Below are 5,079 nucleotides of genomic sequence, written 5' to 3' on the forward strand. Positions count from 1 at the left end.
GAGAAGCCCCTACTGTTTGGAGTCTCGTCCTTGCCGCCTCTCTTTGTTGTTGAAACTTCTCTGGTGTCTCTGTGAGCTCCTGAGCTATGCCTTCCCACTCCCTATCATCTAGCCAAACAGGTTTCTCTTTTCCCTCTCTAAATGCATCCCTCGCCTCTGACCTACGATGCCCCATCAAAATGCGAGCTGTATATTGTATCCACTCATTAGAGACGAGATTCCTAGGGTCCGATGGCTGAAACTCTTGTTTTATCTTTGTATTTATGTAATTTTTCTTCTCCTTATCTTGTTGATCCCATAAAGTCATAACAGAGTTGTGAAACTGTATAGTATACAATTGTCGAATTCGTGTCTTTATTGGCTTCCCTGCACTATTCATTATAGGTGTCCCATCTCTAATTATGTATATCTTGTTGTTGTTATGGTCATGTGCACCCCAAGCAGTGGAAGGTGAACCCATGGGTGTGCTATCAACAGATGAGAGCGAAGGACGCTCACGTGGTGGTGTCATAGCATCTGTGGCACTACCACCATAACAACCTCCCCCTGAAGACCTACTATGTGAGCGACGTCTATGTGAAGAAGTGGTAGATCGAGCTGTAAGAGAAGTGGAAGGCTGTGTGGTATGAGGTGTGGGAGCTGCTGTCGTACTTACAGGTGTGGGAACTGCCGTCGTGATGCTAGATGGTGAGGCAGATGTCCCTGCTCCAGAACCCCAATAAGTCTAAGCCATGGCTCTCTGCTCTAGAGTCATGGACGAGAAAAAACCATATAACTGGTCGGGACTCGTGCCCTGAGGTGTAGGGTTAAATGAGAAATTAGGACTGTAGTTAAGCGGCGATGAGTCATCCCCAGAGCCTGTTGGACAAAAAAACCATATGACAAACTTGTGTGAAATGAAAATTACATGGTAAACAATGAAAGAATCATATGACAAACATTAACAATGATAAACAACAATGGTAAACCATATCACTTTGCACCTGCAGTCTATGTGTTGGGACAGAGAATTGAGATCGTCCCTCCCCACCTTCTACTAAATAAACGTCTAGTGTAAGCACTAGTGATTATGACGGTAAACATTAACAATGGTAAACAATGAAAGGACCATATGATAAACATTAACTTCCCTAAACAACAATGGTAAACCATATCACTTTACACCTTCAATGTCATAAAATCATTACAAATATGTCAGAACTATTTGCATAATCATTAAAATACATCATTTTAAAAATCATTATCTATTCTATCATCCTCATTAAGATCAGTAACCCCAAAGAGATCTATTTCTATGTACATTTCAGCATCCTCATCATTAAAAGTCCCTTGATGAAGACTGTCCTCATCATCTATGTCTTCTTCCTCAACAAGTTTTCCAGCTTCATTAGTTTGCACCTCTTCTTCCTCAATAGATTTCCCAGCTTCATTGGTTTGCACCTCTTCATTTGGATCTTGCTCTAGTTGCTCTCCTCTTCATTTGCTTACTCCTCTTCATTGTTGATATCGGCTTGTTCTTGTTGCTCCCCACCACCCTGTGAATCCACATCACCCTGTTGTAGCTCTAATTCTTCACAAATTTGCTTACTACGAGAAGCCACTTGAACCACAAATAGCCAGTGTGCATCTTTTGGATCCGCTTTAAAGACAACCTGCTCACAATGCTCTGGGCGCACAAAAGTATCTCGCTGATCGGTCCATACCTTTGTGGAGTCCACTTGGATGAGGCCACTCTTGTCTCTACGTACAGTTGCATGTGGCCCATTTGTGATTACCTTGAACCACTTCACATCAAAGATAAATAACTCAAAACTTCTAAAGCCGGCCTTTAATATGTCTTGAATGGTTTCAAAGTAATCGAGCATTCCACTAATTGTGTTATCATCACTTGCACTTGCTCGACTTTCTTGAACAAATTGTGCTGTGACACCACAATCAAAGGTTGCTCTTCTTTGGTCTATTCGTTCTACTCAAAAATGACGTCCATGTGACCAAAACGCCCCATATTTGTGATACTACAAATAGCACATAAAGATTGTTGATGGACAAATAATAACTGAGATATGTAGAGAAAAAAAAGAGAGACATGTAGAACTTAAACACTTACATGCCAATCGTATGCTTCTGTAAGCTCCTCCTCCTCCTCTGTTATAGTTAAACCAGCACGTTTGGCTTCTAAAATTGTAGCTTCTAGCTATCTACCTGTAGGAAAGTCCGGAAGAGCTTGCAGACCTTCTGGATATGGGAGATTTCTTGTAGTGCGATTCCTTCTGAAACTTAAACGTTGTAATCCATGCCTATGGATTTCAATAACTTCTTGGCATCTGCACGAGATGGAGGCATCTCGTTGCCGTATGGCAATATCTGGTCTTTCAAAAGCCTGCAAGTATGGCAATATCTGATCGTTACTATTAAGATTTGGTCAAATACAAGTTGAAAATTTATCATTCCAACATTAGGTTTTAATCTCCATAAATCACTTACTTGAAGAGTTCAGTGACACTTGTATTAGACGATCCAAAAATTGACTGTAAATTTAGCATCGTAAGAGATGCACGCAATACAGATATCTTGGCACCATTGTATAGTGGAAGGCGTGCAAGTTTACGCATGACCTCTTCCTCTGGTTCATAATTTGACCGTTGAGAATGTCGTGGTTGATGATCTTCATGTTGATGCTCCTCGAAGATACCTTCTTGTTGCTCGAGAAAGGCATCCAACATTTTCTCCATTGGATCTTCTTCCATTCCCTCGGGTGCTGTTAATTTGTCACTCCCTCCTTTGATATTCTCATCCTTTGTTGGGGACGAGAATTCATAGACGCAATGTTATCAAGATGTGGTTGCACACTTGCTTGGTTGTACGATTGAAACCGTAAATTTTGTAAGCGCTCCATTGGAAATATGCCAGCGTCATGAATATGCTGGTTGCAAATCCTTCGTTTTCGAAATATTTGGTACTTACATCGCATGCATGGACACGCTATTCTCTCTTCAAGATTGAGAGGCTCCATCTAGCAGGATAACATGTATATGTAGCTCATTAAATGCAAATCATTACACATTACACAAATCATTAAGCATTATGTAAACCATAAAACATGGCTTCTTTTCCCCAGACGTGAGGGAGATTTTAAAAATAACATTTAAAGCGTCAAACGGGCTTCTTTTCCCCAGCTGTTGAGGGAGATCAAGTATACATTAGCGATGTTTAGGCATATACATTAGCTTCTGGATATGTGCTTTAGGCATATACATTAGACTATATACATATAGACATAGCGTTGACATGCAAGATTTCAAGTCGAAAAAGAGACCGAAACGCCTTGGGTATGCGCCAAAAAGAAAATCTCTCTGAAAGGGTGGCTCTTTGATACATTAGTGACACCAGCCTTGATATATGCAGCAGCGGTTTGGGCACCAGGGCTTGTAGCCTCCACATGGGTACAGCTAGAGAGACCACAGATCTTGATGCTCTCGAGGATGATACGCAGCAAACCATCCATCCCGCACGACATTGTTCGAGCTGAGTTTGCTGCACCACCTATGGCAGTGGAGGCATTGTTCCAGACGATCTCCTTTATATACAGGATGAGGGAGATGCCCACGGAGAGATTATCCCGCCGAGCTTTTGAGGCATCCAGACAGCTGGCCGAGGCTTGACACACTGGATCTTGGTATACACAGATGCTACAGTGGTTCTCACATCATGGGATAGACATTGAGCGGTTGCCACCTTTTCAGTATGATCAGTCTGCTCCACGGGGTTACCTCTCTCTCAATGAGAGGAACAGAGTGATGAGACAGGACATATGGCAGCACTACATACAGGAGACATGGACAGCACCAGAGAGCCCACTACCACGGAAGATGCTGTATTATAGAGACCACTTTATGAGCATCTCAAGGGATGGGTTTATACATCGACCGCGGTACATGGATGTATACATGCCACACAGCTCTCGCGTTGCTATTGGCCAGCTACGAGTCTCATCACATCAGCTAGAGATAGAGGCTGGGAGAGCGGCACGGGTTCCCAGAGCTGAGCGGATATGCAGATTGTGCCGCGAGGAGGTGGAGACTGAGGATCACTTTGTATGTAGATGTAGAGCCCACCAGGGAGTCAGAGATAGATATGCAGGATTGTTTGAGGAGCACTCTTCACTACATCAGTTGATGGAGGCCTCGGACCAGCGACAGCTTGGCAGACTACTACTAGAGCTTCATAGTTCTCGAGAGAGACTCCTTCAGACACCCGCTCCCACTAGGGGTGGGAGACAGTCCTAGCTCAGATTTCTTCCAGAGAGCTATGCCAGTGCCAGCTGATGTACCACGTGGAGTGACCGCACAGAGAGCAGAGGAATTGAGAGCCAGGAGGAGACCTAGACAGACTGGACATAGAGCACCCCGACTCCGTCACCGAGAGATAGCAGCTATCCGAATGAGACACCAGATGGAGACACAGGAGAGGCTAGCTCGCTTTCATTCAGACTCTGGGTACATGCTCACGCCATTCACAGCCTCAGCATCGGCGATGCATGATATCTTATATCCCTCTTATGGCACTGGATGGAGTTAGACATAGATCTGCATAGCATGCTTGTACTACCCCTTCAGCATATAGAGATGCATCTTGCCTTAGCACTCCATCCACATCCCCACCCCCCCTTATATTGTTTGTATATGGGCTCCACCGATCCATGATGATTCACAGTTGTATCCAGACACATGCAGACTTTTTCTTTTCTTTCTTTTCTTCTGATGACCGGAAGAACACAGTTGTATTATTTTTTGTCTCATAGACCGACTTTGGCCTCTCGTAGACGTTAATATATCTTTCTTTCTTTCTTTCTTTCTCTCTCTCTCTCTCTCTTGCAAAGTGTGTGTGTGTGTAAAGACAAATAAGCACATACATTAATTTCTTATGCACTCACATATATGCTAATATTAGCATATATGTGCATAATAAAACAACAAGCTTGCATACTCATAATTTCAATTAATAATTACAAATTGAGAACAACTTAAAAGATAACAAAAAGAGAAGTAATAAAACAACATAATTGGTAATGTGCTTACC

At 42.9% G+C, this 5,079-nt stretch overlaps 1 long non-coding RNA gene across 1 annotated transcript in view; it reads left to right on the forward strand.

The window, feature by feature from the left end:
• LOC147614417 (uncharacterized) overlaps positions 1-5,079 on the forward strand; it is a 77,537-nt gene that overhangs the window by 40,569 nt on the left and 31,889 nt on the right. The gene's annotated exons all lie outside the window — the stretch shown is intronic.

This window comes from Cibotium barometz, chromosome 42 (genome assembly GCF_041138505.1).
Source record: "Cibotium barometz isolate CiBa-2024 chromosome 42, ASM4113850v1, whole genome shotgun sequence".
In the NCBI taxonomy this organism is placed as follows: Eukaryota; Viridiplantae; Streptophyta; class Polypodiopsida; order Cyatheales; family Cibotiaceae; genus Cibotium; species Cibotium barometz.